Source organism: Ranitomeya imitator, chromosome 2 (genome assembly GCF_032444005.1).
Source record: "Ranitomeya imitator isolate aRanImi1 chromosome 2, aRanImi1.pri, whole genome shotgun sequence".
Taxonomy (NCBI): Eukaryota; Metazoa; Chordata; class Amphibia; order Anura; family Dendrobatidae; genus Ranitomeya; species Ranitomeya imitator.
Genome location: NC_091283.1, coordinates 119,266,816 through 119,290,595, shown reverse-complemented (window position 1 = coordinate 119,290,595; position 23,780 = coordinate 119,266,816). Strand labels below are relative to the sequence as shown.

The window sequence follows — 23,780 nt, the reverse complement described above, 5'->3', positions numbered from 1 at the left end:
AATTACCTGGGCAAGACTAAGGAAATCCTGAAAACATGACATGTTGGTGGGCCTTGAGGACTGGAGTTGGGGACCCCTGGGCTAGGCTAATGACGATTGGAGTGTGAGTGTCCGTGCTCTGATCCTCTGGCGTGGGAGAATCGCAGGACAGGTGCAGAGGAGACAGGGACATGAACTGCTCCATCTCGCCCATTGCCAGCGTCCAAGAGTTTGGTGTTTTGAAATTAAAATTCTAAATTTTTTGCAACTTAAAGGAACTCTGAGTGCGACTGTCTATCCTTGGGCGTCTGAGAATCGCACTGCTGATAGCCGAGCCCATAGACTTGTATGGGTGCGCGCGATCCGATTCCCGCAGCACGCTGATATTGCCCAATAGATTGTATGATTTGTTATCGGATCGCACTCGTCCGCTTCATTCGCCTGTGTTGCAGACATCTCCTATCTGGCAGCACATGGAGCTCGTAGACGCGGTTTTCCTACAGCTCCTTATTTCCGCCTCCATCTCTCAGCTTTTACCAAAACTTTTCTTCCTCCTGGCACCTCTAGAGTTAATCGCCTGAACACATCCGTCTGCTCGGAAGGTGGCGCTGCGCCCCAGCAAGAGCCGGCCGATCCCTTGTGACCACCAGGTGGCGCCTGCGCGCCTCATTCGACTTGGAGCTGCCGAGGAGCGAACAACTCGAGCCGAGCGCAAGCCGCGTCCAAAGCGCGTCCTATTTATTTTGTGGGCCTGGATCCGGGCTCCGGGGCTTCTCCCTCCGCGGTCTTCCGTCTAGAAGCCGCGCACGGCTCTTTTAGTTGGGATTAAGAGGCGGCAGTGGGACGAGGCCCTCCCCCGGGAGGCGCGCTGTGTGGGAGACGAGGTAAGTTGTAAAATGGCGGATACGTGTGTGGAAGTTTTCTCGCCGCGGCCTTGTTGTTGAGGGGCCGAGTTGCTGCGGCGCTTTTCTCCGCTTCCTCCTGCTGTGGTGGAGGCGCTCGGAGATGGCGTTGGGGCCTGGGCAGAGGAGCGGCGGTGTCCGGGGGTGGGGGGAGGCGGAGAGAGCGGCGGGGGGAGTGTGGAGGACGCGGCCTTCCCTCCTGGGCTCTGCCCGGTGTCTCGCTGTCCGGAGACGTAAACACTGAGAGGCCTGTGCCGCTGAGCGACGCCCGGGCCAGCGAGCGGAGACGCGTTTTGGCGCCAGGGAATAGACGGCGGCGGCGGCCTGTGCTTGTGTGGGCAGGAGGCGGCGGCGGTGGCGGCGTCCTCCCCGGCCCGTGTGCACAGCAGCTGCTCCGCCGCTGGCGCCTCTCCCGGGAAGCCGCAGTCTCACCGGGCAGCCGCCTCCACCAGCCTTCGCTCACCCGGGAAGCCGTCCCCGGCGGGCGCAGCCGCATCATTGATTCTCCCCGGCCGCCTCAGCGCCTGACCTCTGTTATGGTGGCCATATTGGCCGGGCCTCTGCCCTGATCGGTGTGGAGGCGCCATGGAAGTTATCACAAGTTGTTAGGAAGACGTGGCCATTGGGCGCTGTGTCTGGGGGAGCAGTGTGGCGGATGTACTGTGCATTCCTAGGGTTGTCAGGGGGCTCTATGTTATGCCTTAACCCGAGTTGTCGGGGGCACTATACGGTGCCGTTCCTAGGGTTGTCGGGGGGCACTATGCTGTGCCGTTCCTAGGGTTGTCGGGGGGCAATATACTGTGCCGTTCCTAGGGTTGTCGGGGGGCACTATACGGTGCCGTTCCTAGGGTTGTCGGGGGGCACTATGCTGTGCCGTTCCTAGGGTTGTCGGGGGGCAATATACTGTGCCGTTCCTAGGGTTGTCGGGGGGCACTATGCTGTGCCGTTCCTAGGGTTGTCGGGGGGCACTATGCTGTGCCGTTCCTAGGGTTGTCGGGGGGCACTATACGGTGCCGTTCCTAGGGTTGTCGGGGGGCACTATGCTGTGCCGTTCCTAGGGTTGTCGGGGGGCAATATACTGTGCCGTTCCTAGGGTTGTCGGGGGGCACTATGCTGTGCCGTTCCTAGGGTTGTCGGGGGGCACTATGCTGTGCCGTTCCTAGGGTTGTCGGGGGGCACTATGCTGTGCCGTTCCTAGGGTTGTCGGGGGGCACTATGCTGTGCCGTTCCTAGGGTTGTCAGGGGGCACTATGCTGTGCCGTTCCTAGGGTTGTCGGGGGGCACTATGCTGTGCCGTTCCTAGGGTTGTCGGGGGGCACTATGCTGTGCCGTTCCTAGGGTTGTCGGGGGGCACTATGCTGTGCCGTTCCTAGGGTTGTCGGGGGGCACTATGCTGTGCCGTTCCTAGGGTTGTCGGGGGGCACTATGCTGTGCCGTTCCTAGGGTTGTCGGGGGGCAATATACTGTGCCGTTCCTAGGGTTGTCAGGGGGCTAATTATAGTGCACTATTCCATTACTGGAGTTATTGTGGGAGGGTGCTCGACCATTGGGGGGTTGCGGTACTGTGCCATTTCCAGAGTTGTTGGGGACGGCATGCGCTACTGTGCCATGTCCAGAGTTGTTGGAGGACCTTGTGTCATTACCAGAGTTGTGGTGGGGTTGGGGGTCTCTCTCTAATGTGCAGTTATCAGAGTTTTTAGCAGGGGGCACTTTACTGTTCCGCTACCAGAAATGTTGGGGCAGTGTGCGCTTTACTGTGCCGTTGTCCTAGAGGGCGCTCTACTATGCTGTTACTTGAGTTTTGGGGGTGCGCACTACTGTACCTGTGTGTGGGGGCTCTACTGTGCCATTATCGGAGTTGTGGGGGGCAGGTGTGCTTCCTATGTTTGGGTGACGTGCCCCTGCCCTTACATGATGGGTTTGTGGGTAACTGATCTGTTGAGTGTGGCTTCCTCTCCTGTAACTGGTGGCCTGTCACATGTCCCTGTGGTCACACACGGGGTGTCTCGGCACCTGTTGGGTGCAGCTGTCCGGACACGCTGGGAGTTGTAGGTTCCGGTCGCTTCTGCAGATGTGCTCACACTGTTATACACAGAGAAATATCATCTGAATTATGAGGATCACTTCCTGATGTTACAGGGCCATCGGTAGGATTAGGTTCACACAGGTTGGATTTTCTATCATGATAACAGAACCAGGCAACATATTTGACACAGGACGGAGATTAAAGCAAACCAACTCCATAGAGACTATAGGGAAGGAGTACAAAAGGAGCATATAGGTAATTAAAAAATAAGCATAAGGTGCATGCTGAATAAAATATTATTTTTTTAATTACCTATATGCTCCTTTTGTACTCCTTCCCTATGGATTTTCTATCAGTGTTTTCGGTTGTGGTCTTGTTTGTTTATAAGGTGTTTTTTTTTTTCTCCTTTGGATCAAACTTTGATTTTTGCTCAATAAACCCCATCCAAAATAACGCTATAAACCCAGTGGCTGTGCTCTACTGGCCTACATGTAAATTGTCTCACATTTGCTATGGGGAACGTGGTCCCTGTAGCCACACCTTACTGTTTACCATCAGGCTGTGGTCACCTCCCTGTCTCATCCTATTGTTATGGGATTAATCAGCCACCCATTAGATGTAAATCCTGTCCCATATAGAGAAGTCACCAGCTCCCTTCCTGGTTGCTCTTTGTGTATGTGGACAGGCAGGCTGCATGATTTGTCTGTGCCGGTTTTTCTGCAGCCATGAGGCTCTGACTGACTGCAGCTTCTGAAATGAATTATTGTTTTTTCCATTCACTTAGCATTACTTGCAGCTGACTGATGTTGTCAGAGGGAGGGGGAGATGGGGCAACCTAACTGCGTCACGCCACCACCGGGGCCTGTAGGGAGCGTCTGCTTGTTTGCTGCCACCCTCCTGTTTTGCTTGTTATTTGTTGGCTGTGTTGAGTGGGTGCGGTTACAAGTTTGTGCCTCTTCCACTTACTGGCTGCTGGGTCAGGTCTCCTGAAGATTTGCTTGCTTCCTTGCTGAGAAAAAAAAAAAGAAAAACACATTTTATTCCGCATAGTGCATTCAGAATGAGAATAATTCGTGACTACGGAAACCAGTGAAGCTTTGAATGTCATATAGGCAAGGAGTGTGTTACAACATGCCTGATCTGAAAGTGTCTACCAACAGCATATTGTGGAAAGGGCAGAAAATGTAATTGTAGGTCACAGCCGGAGCTTTTCACTCCTCTGAATTGTTATCCACAATCTCAGCATGTGCTGACTGCTGTTGGCAATGCACAATCCAGTTAGTGGTCTAATAGATGATTAGCCTTGTGGAGCCCGAGAACCCTCTCAGAAGAGGAACACATGGATTCATTTTCCACATTTGCCTAGGTTACCGTCATTTTTCCTTTTAATATCGTGTTCTATAAATATCTTTATGCTACAAAATGGTTACATTTCATAATTGTTTTTCACCCACATTGCTTTTTATAAACAAACAAGATTTTTTTTTTCCCCTAAGGAGCTGAAAATGCATGAATAATCTATCAGTGCATCAGACAGTCTACTGGTAAACATAAAATGTAGACACCCCATTTAGACTTTTTTTTTTCTTGTCCTGTAAGAAGTGACTAATTTTCATCATAGTTCAGATTTTTGCGCATATGTCACTTTTTCTCCAAAAACAAACGCTGGTTATAGATACTTGAGCTGCTCTTCACAAACATGGAAACGGATGGCTAAAACATGCCATCGGGGTGCTGCCTGAGTTTTTCTTTGACCGATAAACTTGAGTAGGTGAGTTTGATTCACAAATAGAAGCATAAAGGGACAAGTCTCACTTTTTTTTTTTTTTGCAGATACTTTCCCAAAATCCAGACCCATGAGCAGCCCCATAGACTATATGAATCAGTGTGAACAAGAATGACACCTCCATGTTGTCATGTAGGCAATCAATATTAGGATAGAGGTGTTCGGACTTACCGTAATTAAAAACTCTTGTTAGTGATGTACATTGCATCCCTAACAACGCTCTGGGGACAGTTTAGATTCCAAACATGACATGACGGGTTCCCTTTAATGTAGTGGAAGTAGGTCTTGGAAATTACAGTAAATACATTTGCCATTGAAGATTGGTTTAATTATGATGTTTAGTAGAATCTAAAAATTGATTTTTAGTCCTTCCTCCTCCTGGCTAGTGGGGCAGGCAATGTAGGAGCAGTGGAAGCTACGCAGGGAGAGTGAGCTAGGAGAAGCCTGATGTCCAGTAGGAATTTCAGGGCAGGAGGCGAGATGCGCACACACACCCTCACACCCTCCTCACCGTTTTGTTTTTGTCTTTTTATGTTGTCTGTCATGTGCAGGAAGGTTATCGTTGTCACATGTGTCCCCTTCTGTATTTGTGCTTTGTGGCTTCTCACCACTGCTCCTTGCCTTCCATAAACTGCAATAAGATTATTTCTTATAGTTTGTCGCCATGACATTGGCGTAATCAGAAATCTTCTCCACTTTATGCTAAAGTAGACTACTGCTTTAATGTACACCGATTTCAGGCTCATATTATAGTAAATTTATTAGGTTTCAGATGACCACATCCTTCCATTAAGCCTCACCCACAAAAAAATCCAGATAAAAATCGTCCTTAAAGGACAACCCCTTCTTGATCAAAATGTTTTGGCCCCGATAAAATAATAAAGCCTATACTCACCTCTTCTATGGTGTCGGCACTGGCTCTTCCGGTGCTGTTGTGACATCGGCACCCATTCATTGCTGGCATCACAGTCTCTGCTTTCAGACAAATCGAACATGAAGATCAAGTCCGGGCTGCAGCTGATCCCTGGCGTCCTTTTCATGTTCATTTCTACAGGAAGCAGGGACAGTGACACTGATTATACACCGGTATCACAACAACCGCACGGTAGACTGAATGTCAACCCTGCAGGAACGGCGCTGGCACGGGAGGGGGGGTATAGGCTTTATTATTTTATGGAGGCTAAACGAGGGGTATGAGAAGAAGTTGTCCAAGTAGTAGTTTGTATAAAAAAAAAAAATTGAGATTAGCTCACCCAGATGTCTGTTATTCTCATACAAGTGCAATCTGTTGGTTTCTATGATTGCACTCTTCCCTGTTATAGTCTGTGGGGTTAGTGACATGTCGATGATTTTCGCGGACTGAGCCATCCATGCAAAATCGCAGAGACATGTCCGATTTTTGATTAGACTATTGGGAAAATTGGTTCTATGAATAGTAACATACCACACTCACATGATATCGCAGAGCGTTCTGATTTTCATGGTCTGCCAGAAAGGAGAATGTGGACAAACTTTATTTTTTCTCTCTCCATGTATGAGTAAAACTGATCACTCGGACCACACTGATCGACCTCTGATCAAAATAATTGGTCTGTTTTTCTCACATATGAGAACATTGGACTTCTGAATGAGGCCTCACTTCTAAATGTTAAATTTTGATGCCTCGACATCTCTAAAAATAAGTTCCTGTAGGGTGTTTCTGGTATGCAGTGCTTAATATTTACAAAAAGTGGTCCAAAAAAGTGCAGCTGGTGAACTAGAGGGCTCAATGAAGCGGTAAGGAGCGAATGCTATCCTATCCTGATTTTACAGAAGAGCTACTGTACCAACAATTAATTTGAAATGTAAGAGGCCTAAATGGGATATTACAAATTAAAAAAAGTAATTAAACAATTATTTACCCCTTGAGTTTGTTGCCCTTCCAATCACACTATGGTCCGCAGACTGTCTTGCAGTGTTAATGACTTGTCCATTAAGGTACCATCACATTTAGCGACGTTACAGCGATTCAGACAACGATCCCGATCGCTGCAGTGTCGCTGTGTGGTCGCTGGAGAGCTGTCACACAGACAGCTCTTCAGCGACCAACGATGCCGGTCCGCTGGTAACCAGGGTAAACATCGGGTTACTAAGCGCAGGGCTGCGCTTAGTAACCCGATGTTTACCCTGGTTACCAGCGTAAACGTAAAAAAACCAAAAACTACATACTTACCTTCCGCTGTCTGTCCTCCGGCGCTCTGCTTCTCTGCACTGACTGAGCGCTGGCCGGAAAGCAGAGCGGTGACGTCACCGCTGTGCTCTGCTTTACGGCTGGCCGGCGCTCACAGTGCAGAGAAGCAGAGTGCCGGAGGACAGACAGCGGAAGGTAAGTTATGTAGTGTTTTTTTTTTTTTTTACGTTTACGCTGGTAACCAGGGTAAACATCGGGTTACTAAGCGCGGCCCTGCGCTTAGTAACCCGATGTTTACCCTGGTTACCAGTGAAGACATCGCTGAATCGGCGTCACACACGCCGATTCAGCGATGTCTGCAGGGAGTCCAGCGAGGAAATAAAGTTCTGGACTTTCTGCACCGACCAACGATGGCACAGCAGGATCCTGATCGCTGCTGCGTGTCAAACTGAACGATATCGCTATCCAGTACGCTGCAACGTCACGGATCGCTAGCGATATCGTTGAGTGTGAAGGTACCTTAAGTCACCTGACCTCTGCAGCCAATTATTGGCTTCAGCTGTGATATTTTCATATGCAAACAGAGCGGCTGAGGCCAGTTGTTTCCTGCAATGTTTACGTGACTTAAAATTACCTGCATCTCAGTCTGATCAAAAATCAGTGTAATGTGCTGGATAAATAAGTCCATCCATGAAGGCTCCACATGCCAGTAAATCCTGTTATTCCTGTAAGTTGAGAATGTCTTGTACCATAGGACACGTCCAAAGATTTTGTGAAATCCGTACCTTGACAGATCTCAGCCCTTTCGGATGTACCAATAGTTTAGTTGTGACCAGTTCTAAAGTAATTATGTATTACATGGTGCTTGGGAAGTTAAAACGAGTTCTCTAGTTGCTCAAATAACCGCTTCAGGTCCATTATTGTCTGGTCATGTTTCTTACACTTTTATTCCCTCTTCTATTGCTAAATTACATCTGTTAGGCTAATATGAAGTTAGAATGGAACTATAAAGTGTAACTGCAGGATTATACAACACTAGATGGTGGCCCGATTCTAAGGCCGGCGTCACACTCAGCGTAAGACAATACGGTCCGTATATTACGGCCGTAATACGCTGAAAAGTCCCCAAAATAGTGGTCCGTAGCTCCTCCGTAGGCAGGGTGTATCAGCGTATTTTGCGCATGGCATCCTCCGTATGTAATCCGTATGGCATCCGTACTGCGTGTTTTTCTCGCAGGCTTGCAAAACCGACATACGGCTATACAAGGGATCCATGTGTAAAAAAAAACAAACAAAAAAAAACATATATACTGTGTATGTGTGTGTATGTGTGTATATATATATATATATATATATATATATATAGATAGATAGATAGATAGATAGATAGATATAATCAGTAGACACATATATGTATATATATTACTTCATACAGCGCTAGATAGCTTTAAAGCCGGTAATTCAATTGCCGGTTTTTGCTATCTCCTTCCTAAACCCGACATGATATGAGACATGGTTTACATACAGTAAACCATCTCATATCACCTTTTTTTTTTTGCATATTCCACACTACTAATGTTAGTAGTGTGTATATGCAAAATTTGGCCGTTCTAGCTATAAAATTAAAGGGTTAAATGGCGGAAAAAATTGGCGTGGGCTCCCGCGCAATTTTCTCCGCCAGAGTAGTAAAGCCAGTGACTGAGGGCAGATATTAATAGCATGGAGAGGGTCCATGGTTATTGGCCCCCCCCTGGCTAAAAACATCTGCCCCCAGCCACCCCAGAAAAGGCACATCTGGAAGATGTGCCTATTCTGGCACTTGGCCACTCTCTTCCCACTCCCGTGTAGCGGTGGGATATGGGGTAATGAAGGGTTAATGTCACCTTGCTATTGTAAGGTGACATTAAGCCAAATTAATAATGGAGAGGCGTCAATTATGACACCTATCCATTATTAATCCAATACTAGTAAAGGGTTAAAAAAACACATTATTAAAAATTATTTTAATGAAATAAAAACAAAGGTTGTTGTAATAATTTATTCTACATTTATTGAGCATCCATCTGAAGACCCTCGCTCTGTAACAAAGAAAAAATAATAAACCAACAATATACATACCTTCCGAAGATCTGTAAGGTCCCACGATGTAAATCCATCTGAAGGGGTTAAAATATTTTGCAGCCAGGAGCTCTGTTAATGCAGCGGTGCTCCTGGCTGCAAAACCCTGGGGAATGAAGGTAAAGTAGGTCAATGACCTGTAATTACCTTCATTTGCGGTGATGCGCCCTCTGCTGGTTGTCCTCATATGAACTCGAGCCTGGGAGCTTTCTAGGAAAGTTTCCACGCTCCAGGAACAACCAGCAGAGGGCGCCTCACCGCAAATGAAGGTAAATATAGAAATTATATAATATTATATAATATTAAAATATGCCCTATATAATCCTGCATAAAGGTTAATAATGGCCCCATAAGATGCTCCATAGACACATTTGCCCAATATAATGCTGCACAAATGTTGATTATGGAAACAGGAACACATGGGCTACTTGCACAGTGAACAAGTCTGTATGATCATGTTCACACACCACCAAGAAACCTGAAGACACAAAAGAGAATAGTAAAACCAAAAACACTCAGTTTGAAAAAATGTTGCAGTAATACACAAATGTTGATTATGATATGACCCCATAAGATGCTCCATACAGACACTTGCCCCATTTAGTGCTGCACAAACCTTGATTATGGCCCTATTAGATGCTCCATACAGACACTTGCCCCATTTGCTGTTGCTGCGATTAAAAAAAAATCACATACTCACCTCTCTGTCGCTCACTTTCAATATTCACCTGACTTCGTTCCGGCGCCGCTCCATCTTCAGCGTCTTCTGCACTAACGTTCAGGCAGAGGGCGCGCACTAACCACGTCACCGCGCCCTCTGACCTGAGCGTCACTGCAGAAGACGGTGAAGACGGAGCGGCGCCGGAACGAGGAGCAGATGAATATCGCACAGCGCTCCCCTCCCCGTTATACTCACCTGCTCCTGGCAATGTGCAGTCCCTGCTTCCCTGGCGCCGCAGCTTCTTCCTGTATTGAGCGGTCACCGTTACCGCTCATTACAGTAATGAATATGCGGCTCCACCCCTATGGCAGGTGGAGCCACATATTCATTACTGTAATGAGCGGTACCTTGTGACCGCTCACTACAGGAAGAAGCTGCGGTGCTCCCCCTTCCCTGCTGACCCCTGGGCATGACTCGAGTATAAGCCGAGAGGGGGACTTTCAGCCCCAAAAATGGGCTGAAAATCTCGGCTTATACTCGAGTATATACGGTACATGCTTGCAGTCACGTGCTGGTACCGGAAAATCCTCACAGCACATAGTGCACACAATGTGAGGATTCACAGGTGTGCAGTCGCACATACAGTGACTGCAGACTTGTTGTCTAAGGCCAGAAAACCCCTATAACGACAGTCAACCTCACTGACAGTCTGCTATAATGCACTAAAATATTGCATTGTATAATATAAAGGCCATAACTAATTCCTGTAGTGTAAAATAACAAAGCCACCACCATTTTTCCACCTTTGCTGTGGTCTGTGTTTTGGCGACCACTCACATCACTGCTGCAACCGATCACTGAACTTATCGGCTCTACCGATATAGATGTCACAAGCTGCTGAGCTCAGTAATTGGCTGCAGTGGTGATGTGAGCTGTTTTCGTGACTTTATATGACTTCTATTTCCTCTCGTTAATCCACATCCCAGTTCAGTAGAGCAACAGCAGTTGAAAAACTAAAGGAAAGCCGTACAATCCTAGCACTATGGACCTTATTCATCAAAGTGATTATAACAGGAATCTGGTGTAACAACACTTAAAAAGTCATTTGCAACTCTTCTAATTGCCTTTAAGAGGCACATGATTCATTAAGAGGTGAGCGCCTCTTAAATGGAATCTGTCACCACATATCTGAACTATTAATATGGGCACAGGTTATAGACTGCCTCATATCCGATGCCTTGTTATTGATGGATCATGTTTTATCACTTTATGTAAATGACCTCTTCCAGGCTATGGGAATGACACTGTCTGTAAGATAACTCTGCCTCCAGAGCTTATTTAACATGAAGGTCGAGTTACCAGTGTGAGAAAAGTAACTAACACAGAACAAGAGAAATTAAATTTGTCTTCTTGCAAACACATTTTTTTCAGCTCTTGAGCTCTGCTGTATTGCAACAATATTGTATCCCTGTGAGCTGGAAGCCAAATCTGAGAGGAACTTGCAGATGTGTCGGGTATAATCATCCACAGCCCTGCAGAGAGATAATAGAAGTAGAGAGCGGCCATTGCATATCACATTGGTAACTCTTCCTTCATGTAAAATAATCTCTGGAGGCAGAGTTAGCTTCCAGGCAACATCTTCCCCATAGCGTGGAAGAGCTCATTTACAGTGGTATGTAAATGTTTGGGCTCCATTGGTTAAAATTACTGTTATTGTGAACAGTTAAGTAAGTTGAAGATGAAATGATCTCTAAAAGGCCTAAAGCTAAAAATTACACATTTTGTAGTTTCAGGGAAAAAAATATTTTTCTTTTACAGTTTAAAAATTACAGAAAGGAAAATGGTCTGATTTAAAATTTGGGCACCCTGCATGTTTAGTGCCTAGTAGCACCCCCTTTTTGCACCTATCACATCTTGAAAACTCTTTTTGTAGCCAGTCATGAGTCTTTCAATTCTTGTTTTGAAGGATTTTCATCCATTCTTCCTTGGGAAATTCTTCCAGTTCTGTGAGATTCCTGGGTCGTCTTGCATGCACTTCTATTCTGAGGTGTGGCCACAGATTTTCAATGATGTTCAGGACCGGGGACTGGAGGGCCATTGTAAAATCTTCAGCTTGTACCTTTTTAAGGTAGTCTATTGTGGATTTTTACGTGTGTTTAGGATCATTATCCATTTGTAGAAGCCACCCTCTTTTCAACATCTTTTCATGCAGATGGTGTTATGTTTTTATCAAGAATTTAATGAAATTTTTATTGAATTCATTATTCTCTATACATGTGACATGCTTCCTGTGCCATTGGCTGCAACAACCCAAAGCAAAATTGTTCTACCCCCATACTTAATGGTTGGTGTGATGTTCTTTTCCTGAAATTCTGTGCCCTTTTTCTCTACACATACCTTTAACCCCTTTCTGACCTCGGACGGGATAGTACGTCCGAGGTCAGATCCCCTTCTTTGATGCGGGCTCCGGCGGTGAGCCCGCTTCAAAGCCGGGACATGTTCAAAACGGCTGACATGTGCCCGTAATAGGCGCGAGCAGAATCGCGATCTGCCCGCGCCTATTAACTAGTTAAATGCCGCTGTCAAACGCAGACAGCGGCATTTAACTACCGCTTTCGGCCGGGCGACCGGAAATGACGTCATCGCCGACCCCCGTCACATGATCGGGGGTGGGCGATGCTTCAGAATTGTAACCATAGAGGTCCTTGAGACCTCTATGGTTACTGATCGCCGGCAGCTGTGAGCGCCACCCTGTGGTCGGCGCTCACAGCACACCTGATTTTCAGCTACATAGCAGCGAACAGCAGATCGCTGCTATGTAGCAGAGGCGATCGTGCTGTGCCTGCTTCTAGCCTCCCATGGAGGCTATTGAAGCATGGCAAAAGTAAAAAAAAAAAAAAATGGAAAAAAATATAAGTTTAAATCACCCCCCCTTTCGCCCCAATCAAAATAAATCAATAAAAAAATATCAAATCTACGCATATTTGGTATCGCCGCGCTCAGAATCGCCCGATCTATCAATTAAAAAAAAGCATTAACCTGATCGCTAAACAGCGTAGCGAGAAAAAAATTTGAAATGCCAGAATTACATTTTTTTGGTCGCCGCGACATTGCATTAAAATGCAATAATGGGCGATCAAAAGAACTTATCTGCACCAAAATGCTATCATTAAAAACGTCATCTCGGCACGCAAAAAATAAGCCCTCAATCAACCCCAGATCATGAAAAATGGAGACGCTACGGGTATCGGAAAATGGCGCAATTTTTTTTTATTTTTTATTTTTTTTTATTTTTTTAAGCAAAGTTTGGAATTTTTTTTCATCACTCAGGTAAAAAATAACCTAGACATGTTAGGTGTCTATGAACTCGTACTGACCTGGAGAATCATAATGGCAGGTCAGTTTTAGCATTTAGTGAACCTAGCAAAAAAGCCAAACAAAAAACAAGTGTGGGATTGCACTTTTTTTTTTGCAATTTCACCGCACTTGGAATTTTTTTCCCCGTTTTCTAGTACACGACATGCTAAAACCAATGATGTTGTTCAAAAGTACAACTCGTCCCGCAAAAAATAAGCCCTCACCTGGCCAAATTGACGGAAAAATAAAAAAGTTATGGCTCCGGGAAGGAGAGGAGTGAAAAACAAACACGGAGAAACGAAAAATCCCAAGGTCATGAAGGGGTTAAAGAGTTCTATTTTAACTTGATCAGTCCACAGGACTTTTTTCCAAAATGCATCAGGCTTGTTCAGATGTTACTTTTCATACTTCCGACTCTGTATTTTATGGTGAGGATGCGGGAGAGGTTTTCTTCTGATGCATCTTCCATGAATGCCATATTTGTGCAGGTGTCTCTGAACAGTAGAGCAATGTGCCACAACTCCAGAGTCTGCCAAATCTTTCTGAAGGTCTTTTGCAGTCAAGCGGAGGTTAAGGAAAGGGCAACTTGAAAACACATTGCTATCGTTATATATCCTTATCCTGTTTTGTGTGACTCCACCATTTTCAGTTTCAGAGCGGTGACTGAACTTCACCCAACCCATGACTGAAACCGAATGCTGGCAGAAATAAAGTTAATTTTTTCCCCGCTGCATTCGGCTGTGTAGTAATGCTGTTATTCACCCCATATCTGCAGGGTAACAGGATTATTTCTGGTGACAGGTTCCCTTTAAAGGGAACCTGTCGCCCCCAAAATCGATGGTGAGGTAAGCTCACCGGCATCAGGGGCTTATCTACAGCATTCTGTAATGCTGTAGATAAGCCCCCGATGTAACCTGAAAGAGGACAAAAAGAGGTTAGATTATACTCACCCATGGGTGGTCCTGCTCCGATGGGTGTCTCAGGTCCGGAACAGCGCCTCCCATCTTCATTCCATGACGTCCTCTTCTTGTATTCACGCCGCGGCTCCGGCGCAGGCGTACTGTCTGTCCTGTTGAGGGCAGAGCAAAGTACTGCAGTGCGCAGGCGCCGGGCCTCTCTGACCTTTCCGTGGCGTGAAGACCAGAAGAGGACGTCATGGAATGAAGATGGGAGGCGCTGTTCCGGACCTGAGACACCCATCGGAGCAGGACCGCCCCTGGGTGAGTATAATCTAACCTCTTTTTCTCCTCTTTCAGGTTAAGGTACCTTCACACTCAGCGACGCTGCAGCGATACCGACAACGATGTCGATCGCTGCAGCGTCGCTGTTTGGTCGCTGGAGAGCTTTCACACAGACCGCTCTCCAGCGACCAACAATGCCGGTAACCAGGGTAAACATCGGGTTACTAAGCGCAGGGCCGCGCTTAGTAACCCAATGTTTACCCTGGTTACCATCGTAAAAGTAAAAAAAAACAAACACTACATACTTACAATCCACTGTCTGTCCCCGGCGCTGTGCTTTCCTGCACTGACTGTGAGCACAGCGGCCGGAAAGCAGAGCGGTGACGTCACCGCTGTGCTTTCCGGCTGGCCGGCGCTCACAGTCAGTGCAGAGAAGCACAGCGCCGGGGACAGACAGCGGATTGTAAGTATGTAGTGTTTTTTTTTTTTTTTAACTTTTATGCTGGTAACCAGGTTAAACATCGGGTTACTAAGCGCGGCCCTGCGCTTAGTAACCCGATGTTTACCCTGGTTACCAGTGAAGACATCGCTGAATCTGCGTCACACACGCCGATTCAGCGATGTCTGCAGGAGGTCCAGCGACGAAATAAAGTGCTGGACTTTCTGCAGCGACCAACGACATCACAGCAGGATCCTGATCGCTGATGCCTGTCAAACTGAACGATATCGCTAGCCAGGACGCTGCAACGTCACGGATCGCTAGCGATATCGTTCAGTGTGACGGTACCTTAACATCGGCGGCTTATCTACAGCATTACAGAATGCTGTAGATAAGCCCCTGATGATGGTGAGCTTACCTCCCCATCGATTTTGGGGGTGACAGGTTCCCTTTAACATAGCACAAAAATGTACCAATACAAATGCTCACCACCCAGGTATAGAACAAGTTCTATAGCTAGTAGACTATAATTTGACTGTTTTGTCCACTGAAAAAAAGCGTCCAGAATATGTATATACCTATAACACTGATGCCTGAAAAAAGGTTTTACCGTAGTTTATCATCGAAGCTGATGAGACAATTTATCATATTCTGCTGTAGGTTAGTGGATTTTGCACACAACACCATAATTTTCTATACAAATAAAAGAGAAACACCTTTGGATGTCTACCCATTGACATTGCACCCTTCTCTGGTCAGGTTTTCTTAGTATTAACTTCATAGTTGCTCTAGATTAGTTTTGTGGGAGCCAGCAGCCACTGTAGCACATGGCTCTGATGTCTTCTGCACATTAAAATAGCCTGAGCCTGCATCCTAATGTTCTTATAGGCAGGAGGGGGAAGTGCAGCCACACTGCTTCAGTACGTTTATCTCCGGGACATCTGTGCAGAGAAATCCAACTAATATTTCCCAATGAGAAGTTTAGGCAAAAGATGCCACTTTTAGAATATCACCATTGGCCTGAGCGGGGAGATTTGTATCATATTGAAGCAAAATTATCTAATGTTAGAGACATTTTATACAAAATTACTGGTAAAAATAATGGTTGTCTTTGTGGTTTGGGGCCCAAGTGCATCAATTTGTATATCAGGATGCCCAAATACACTGTATGGACAAACCTATTGGGAAATGTACTCATTACGCCGACAGGAACTTGTATGATATAACATTATAAATCCATAGCCATTCATTAGGAGTTGGTTTCACCAAAACAGCTTCCAATTTGAACCAGAGGTCCTGTCTTGCAATCTCTAGTCTAGTTTATCCGAGTTGAGATCAGTGTGCTGTGTGGCCAGTCAAGTTCTTCCACACCAAACAACGCCCTTATGGACCTTACTTTCTGTGCTAGTATACAATCATAGAAAAACATAAAAAGTTATCCCCAAATTCTTCAAACGTATATTTTTCAAAATTCTTTGGTATGCTGAAGCCTTAAAGGAGTTGCACATCACTACTGGACAACCCCAGCTTCATCACTTCAGGGCCCCATGTAAAACAGTGGTTACTCTCTTTCCACAGCCGTGCTTTTCCAGCTATGTCTGTGCTTCTGTACCGGGTTTATTATGTGATGTTGTGTGACTTGACCACTCCAGCCAATCTGTCTTATGATTGGCTGCAGATTTCGGGTATGTGCACACGCTGCAGAGTTTGCTGCGTTTCCACAGCTGCGTTTCCGCAGCTGCTTCCCATGAGTTTACAGTACCATGTTAACCTATGGGAAACGAAATGCGCAGTGCACATGCTGCGGAAAAAAACGCGCGGAAACGCAGCGGTTTATTTTCCGCAGCATGTCAATTCTTTGTGCGGACTCCGCTGCGGTTTTACACCTGCTCCAATAGAAAACTGCAGGTGTAAAACAGCAGCGGAATGCGCAGTAGAAACCGCGATAATTCCGCAGGAAAAAACGCAGCAGTTTTGCAGTGCGGTTTTTCCAAATCCGCTGCGGAAAAATCCGCAGCCCTCAAAGATACGTGTGCCCGTACCCTTCAAATGACAAAACAGTCAGTGGCCAATAATTGGCTGTAGCTCATCAATATTTCTTAAGATAGTATGTTCATTGTGATAACATGGTAAAGATGGACAGCTTTTGTGCTGACATTAATTCCAGAGGAGGCTTGGCGTTCTGCAGTTACTGAGTCAGCAGAGAGTTGGTGATTTTTATGCACAATGCTTTTCAGCAGTGACACCTCATATATCTATTTTTAATCGGAAAAAAGGGTTATTTACATTTTTTTTGTATATATGGGGAAAAAGGGTTACGGTATTTAAATTTTTCTGTATATACACTGCTCATAAAATAAAGGTAACACTTAAACAACAGAGTATAACTCCAAGTAAATCAAACTTCTGTGAAATCAATCTGTCCACTTAGGAAGCAACACTGACAATCAATTTCGAATGCTATTGTGCAAATGGAATAGACAATTCAATTATTGGCAATTATCAAGACACACTCAATAAAGGAGAGGTTCTGCAGGTGGGGACCACAGACCACATCTCAGTACCAATGCTTTCTGGCTGATGTTTTGGTCACTTTTGTATGCTGGTTGGGCTTTCACACTCGTGGTAGCATGAGACGGACTCTACAACCCACACAAGTGCCTCAGGTAGTGCAGCTCATCCAGGATGGCACATCAATGCGAGCTGTGGCAAGAAGGTTTGCTATGTCTCTCAGCGTAGTGTCCAGAGGCTGGAGGTGCTACCAGGGGACAGGCCAGTACACCAGGAGACGTGGAGGGGCCGTAGGAGGGCAACAACCCAGCAGCAGGACCACTACCTCAGCCTTTGTGCAAGGAGGAACAGGAGGAGCACTGTCAGAGCCCTGCAAAATGACTTCCAGCAGGCCACAAATGTGCATGTGACTGCACAAATGGTTAGAAACCAACTCCATGAGGATAGTCTGGGTGCCCGATGTCCACAGATGGGGGTAGTGTTCACAGCCCAACACCGTGCAGGACGCTTGGCATTTGCCACAGAACACCAGGATTGGCAAATTCGCCACTGGCGCCCTGTGCTCTTCACAGATGAAAGCAGGTTCACACTGAGCACAGGTGTGACAGAGTCTGGAGACGCTGTGGAGCGCGATCTGCTGCCTGCAACATCCTTCAGCATGACCGGTTTGGCAGTGGGTCAGTAATGGTGTGGGGTGGCATTTCTTACCGAAATGAGATCCTCAGACCCCTTGTGAGACCATATGCTGGTGTGGTTGGCCCTGGGTTCCTCCTAATGCAGGAAAATGCCAGACCTCATGTGGCTGGGGTGTCAGCAGTTCCTGCAAGATGAAGGCATTGAAGCTATGGACTGGCCCGCCCGTTCCCCAGACCTGAATCCAATTGAACACATCTGGGACATCAGGTCTCGCACCATCCACCAGCGTTACGTTGCACCACAGACTGTCCAGAAGTTGGCGGATGCTTGAGGCTACATGTACACATTACGAAAAGTCCTGCGGCTTTTTCCGGACTGATTTTGGTAAATCCGCAGGTAAACCGCACTGCGGATTACCTGCGGAATTACCACAGATTTACCGCGGTTTTTTTTTTTTTTGCGCTTTTTGTGCGAATTTCACATGCGATTTTACACCTGCGGATTCCTATTATGGAGCAGGTGTAAACCGCTGCGGAATCCGCACAAAGAATTGACATGCTGCGGAATAAACGCAGCGTTTCCACGCTCCATGGTACTGTAAACTAATGGAAAACAGCTGCGAATTCGTAGCGTCAAAACCGCTGCGGATCCGCAGCAAAATCCGCAACATGTGCACATACCCTGAGTCCAGGTCTGGGAGGAGATCCCTCAGGAGACCGTCCGCCGCCTCATTAGGAGCATGCCCAGGCTTTGTAGGGAGGTCATACAGGCACGTGGAGGCCACACCCACTACTGGGCATCATTTTCTTGTCTTGAGGCTTTTCCACTGAAGTTGGATCAGCCTGTAACTTCATTTTCCACTTTGATTTTGATTTATTAGTTGTGATTTACATTGATCATTTTTAGGTTTTATTGTTCTCAACACATTCCACCATGTAATGAATCAAGATGTACAACTGGAATATTTCATTCAGTGATATCTAGGATGTGGGATTTAAGTGTTCCCGTTATTTTTTTTTTCAGCAGTATATATGTGTGAATGTTAATATGTGTAGGTCCACCTTTTGTGGCGATTACAGCCTCAATTCTCCAAGGTATGGATTCATACAAGGAATTTTAGCCCATTCTGCAGTTAAAACACCCTCCAGTTCTTTGAGCGACGATAGCAGCGGAAATCGACCATAAATGCTCAATAATGTTGAGGTCTGGGGATTGTGGGGGCCAGATGAGATGCTCAACTGCATTAGAATGTTCCTCATGCCATGCTTTAACGATTCTAGCTGTATGAATTGGTGCATTATCGTCCTGAAAGATGGCGTTCCCCTCCGGGAACAGTGCTTGAACCATTGGATGCACTTGGTTGCCCAAAATGCCTAAATAATCTTGGCTGTTAAAGGGACACTGTCACCTGAATTTGGAGGGAGCAATCTTCAGCCATGGAGGCGGGGTTTTGGGGTTTTTGATTCACCCTTTCCTTACCCGCTGGCTGCATGCTGGCTGCAATATTGGATTGAAGTTCATTCTCTGTCCTCCATAGTACATGCCTGCACAAGGCAAGATTGCTTTGTGCAGGCATGTACTACGGAGGACAGAGAATCAAAAACCCCAAAACCCCGCCTCCATGGCTGAAGATTGTTCCCTCCAAATTCAGGTGACAGTGTCCCTTTAATTCTTCCATGAAGGGATATCATTGGCCCGGCGGATCTCCACAAAATTAGCACCGCAGATCATTGCAGAACCTCCACCATGTTTTACGGTTGGGAGAAGGCAGTCTGGATGGAATGCTTCTTTCGGCTGTCTCCAAACGTACACTCGGCCGGAGGTCGGAAATGGGGTAAACGATGATTCGTCTGAGAATATTACATGTTTCCACTGCTCGAGGGACCAATTCTGGAGGTTTCTACACCACTCTAAACGCTTGGAAACATTTGTCATTGAGAGCAGCGGTTTTCTAATGGCAGCTCCCGACACACAGTTTTCATGGAAACTGGGTTCTGTAGGTGTTCATTGAGCTCAGCATTGATTTTCGGAGCCGTGGTCTTGCGATCCTCTCACAATTCGCTTTAGAGTACGACGGTCTCTCTCAGTCAACTTTGACTTTCGGCCGTATTTGTGCTTTGCTGCGGACGTTTTTCCTTCTATTTTAAGCGCAGTGATTACTTTGGAGACAGTACCTTTTGACACGCCAAGCATTCGGGCACTTTCTGTTACACTAGCACCTGCCATACGAGCACCAATAATTTGGCCTCTTTGAAAATCCGAGAGGTCTGCCATTGGTATCAGGTTCTCATCAATGTTCTTACAATTATCCAAAACAAACAGTTAATTTACATACACATATCACATAAGACAAATAATCAACTACAATACATTACCAATACCATATGTCACGGTTTGCATGTTTATCACATGTTCAAAGATTATGATGCCAAAACGTTAGGTGTTTCCATTATTTTGTCCAACCCCTGTATATATCTGTATTTTTAAAAACCTTTTAACTTTGTTTCTTAGTTCCCTTAACCCCTTAATGACCGTCAATACGTCTTTTAACTGACCTGAGATATAAGAGAATAGCCTCCCCATACAGATTACAATCCATCATCTGTCGGCTGTACACTATAGCTGACAACTTGCTGTACCAGCCACGATCAGTATTTGCACCATCTAAATCTGTTTAACCCCTTAGATGCTGCTGTCAACAGTGACTACATCATTATAAATGGTTAACAGAGTGTGGGGGCTTCTTCTTTGTCACAATTGGTGCCCTCAGATCATGATTTTGTTGTCCTGATGTTTGCCATGGCAATTCATGACCAAATAGCGGCCTTAGAGTTTGACAGCTGTAGTAATCTGTTCAGAAGTTAGCAACACTTAGGTGGTAAAAATACACATTTTCATTTCTGTCATACCACTTTGCATTAATTCCTGTAAAGCACCTGAAGGGTTAATAAACTACCTGACAGCAGTTTTTCAATATGTTTAGGGGTGCTGTTTTTAAAATGGTATCACGTTTGTGGGTTTCCCAATATATGGGACCCCTAAAGTCACTTCAAACATGGATAAGTCCCTAAAAAAATAAATTTTGTAAATTTCTTTGAAAAAATGAAAAATTGCTGCTACATTTTTAAACCTCCTAAAATGCTAACAAAATAAAATAACATTTTACAAATGGTGCTGATGTAAAGCAGACATGTGGGAAATGTTATTTATTAATAGTTTGCTGTTGTATGACTATCTGGATTAAAGGGATAATCATTCAAATTTAGAAAATTGCTAATTTTTTAACATTTTTCTCAAATTTTTGATATTTTTTATAAATAAACACATCGCAGGGCCGCGCTTAGTAACCCGATGTTTACCCTGGTTACCATCCTAAAAGTAAAAAAAAACAAACGCTACATACTTACCTACAGCCGTCTGTCCTCCAGCGCTGTGCTGTGTGCTCTGCTCTCCTCCTGTACTGGCTGTGAGCGTCGGTCAGCCGGAAAGCAGAGCGGTGACGTCACCGCTCTGCTTTCCGGCCGCTGTGCTCACACAGACAGTACAGGAGGAGAGCAGAGCGCCTGGGACAGACAGCGGTAGGTAAGTATGTAGCGTTTGTTTTTTTTTTTACTTTTAGGATGGTAACCAGGGTAAACATCGGGTTACTAAGCGCGGCCCTGTGCTTAGTTACCAAATGTTTACCCTGGTTACCGGGGACCTCGGGATCGTTGGTCGCTGGAGAGCTGTCTGTGTGACAGCTCTCCAGCGACCAAACAGCGACCCGGATCGTTGTCGGTATCGCTGCAGCGTCGCTTAATGTGAAGGGGCCTTAATAGCAGGTGGGACTTCAGCTCTGCTCCATGCTGTTAGGGAATGTGCCCAGAGTTTCATCAAGGCTGGTGTTTTTATGCCAGTGTTGAGGAGGCAGGGAGATGTTCAAGGTGCCTGATGAATTTTGAGGCTCTAAGTGGCGTGTGCCTAGCCTACATTAGAGAGGGACCCGAAATTGGATATACCAATGTTGGTAATGGGTTGAAGGGTTTCTCATGCTGTGAAATAGGAGTGCAATGCTCTCCTTTCTCCTGGCTTCTTGTTTGCAGGGGATTGTTGTTGCTCCTGCTTGTCGAGAACCAGGGACATTGCTCTATCCTCTGCCCAATCTGTACTCTCTCTGGTGTTGTTAGGTGAGGAAGCTTTTTGTAGTAGACTGTAATGTGAGTGAATAGTTGCTTCTCTTCTCAAGCACTATTCAGTAATTATGTCCATCATTGAACACGGGAATAACCCATTAATTTTGGGAGCTACATTCTGAAGTTCACCGCTTCCATCTCTTCCCAAAGTATTTTATGTGTCAGAATACTGTAAAATGGCATGGCACGGCACATAAAAAGAAATAAATCTACACTCTAGATGGACACTTAGTCTGAAGCTTATGTTTATCTGACTGTTTCTAGTGTTGCTGCTTAACATGTTTTCTTTTTTTCTTGATTATTAGTGAAATGTTTTTTGAGCCTTTTATTTTGAGAGATGTGTGCAGTATCTTATACATATTGTTTGGATCTTTTTGCGGATTTATAGTATACTGATAGGGGAAGGATGAATGAGAAAAAAATGTCCACATACTCCACACTACTGAGTATCATTCCTTTCACGAGTAGCTTTTTAGCAAGGCAGAGTAAAATCACGTTCACTTAAGGCTCTGTGCACACAGAGTATTTGACGCTGCACATTTTCACTGTGCAAGAAATCATCTTACAGTTCCATTAAAGTAGATGGGATTTATAATAAAATCTCCTGCTTAATATGCTTTAAAAACATTTTTTTTTTTTTTTTTTTTTTTTTACTTTTGTGTAAACTGACCTGCGGAGTGTGCTTTAACCCCTTAACGACTGCCAAAACGCCTTTTAACAGCAGCAGTTAAGGGTACTTATGCCTCAGCGCCGCTTTTTAACGGCACTGAGAAATAAGTGTATAGCGCTCCACGATCCCTCTCTTGGTACCTCAGTTGTCCCTGCAACCCTCATGAAGTTCCCCGGGCCGTCTTCTTCCGGGAGAAAATGGCAGGCACATGCGCAGTGCCCCCGCCAAGATCTGCCTGCTGGCACCCGGCAACAATAGGAAATTTTTCCAATTGGTTGATTTTGATCACCGTGATGGACCCTATCGCAGTGATAAAAATAAAAAAACAAAAACCCTTAGTTAGGTAAAAATAATAAAATAACAAAAACTGTATTTATTTCCATTTTTCCATTAGGGTCGGGCTCAAGCTAGGGTCGGGCTCAAGCTAGGGTCGGGCTAAAGCTAAGGTTGGGCTAAAGCTAGGGTTGGGCTAGGGTTAGGGGTGTGTTGAGGATAGGGTTGGATTTAGAATTGGGGGGTTCCACTGATTAAGTACATCAGGGTGTCACCAAACGCGACATGGCGCCACCATTGATTCCAGTCAATTTTGCGTTCAAAAAGTCAAACGATGCTCCCTCCCTTCTGAGTCCTGCAATGCACCCAAACAGTGGCTTTCATCCACATACGTGGTATCGACTTACTCAGGAGAAATTGCACAACAAATTGTGCTCCATTTTCTCCTGATACCCTTGTGAGAATATAAAAAAAAAATTGATTCCAAAGTAAATTTTTTGGTGAAAAAAGTAAAATGTTAATTTTTTTTTCCTTCCACATTGATTTAGTTCTCGTGAAGCACCTGAAGGGTTAATAAACTTCTTGAATGTGGTTTTTCGCACCTTGAGGGGTGCAGTTTTTAGAATGGTGTCAGCGGGATCTGTTGAAGCGTTCCAGAGCTATAACCTCATAAAGTGACAGTGGTCAGAGTTGTAAAAATTGGCTTGGTCATTAAGTACCAAATTGGCTCTGTCACTAAGGGGTTAAAAGCATACTGCTTTTTTATTGCACACCATACTTATGCATATTTTGGGAAAGAATATTATAGGCTGATTCTAGTGTAGCATGGTGTTCTGCTGTATGTGATTTTGAAAACTTGGGGCCAAATGTGATATGTTCAATAAAGGGATTCTGTCACC

At 45.5% G+C, this 23,780-nt stretch overlaps 1 protein-coding gene across 1 annotated transcript in view; it reads left to right on the top strand.

Moving 5' to 3' along the window:
* Positions 1 to 647: 647 nt before the first annotated feature.
* The window catches only part of STAG2 (STAG2 cohesin complex component), a 154,357-nt gene continuing 131,224 nt past the window's right edge, over positions 648 to 23,780 (top strand). The window contains exon 1 of the mRNA XM_069747180.1: positions 648 to 863. The gene's annotated coding sequence lies outside the window, so the exon portion shown is untranslated. The remainder of the gene's footprint in view (positions 864 to 23,780) is intronic.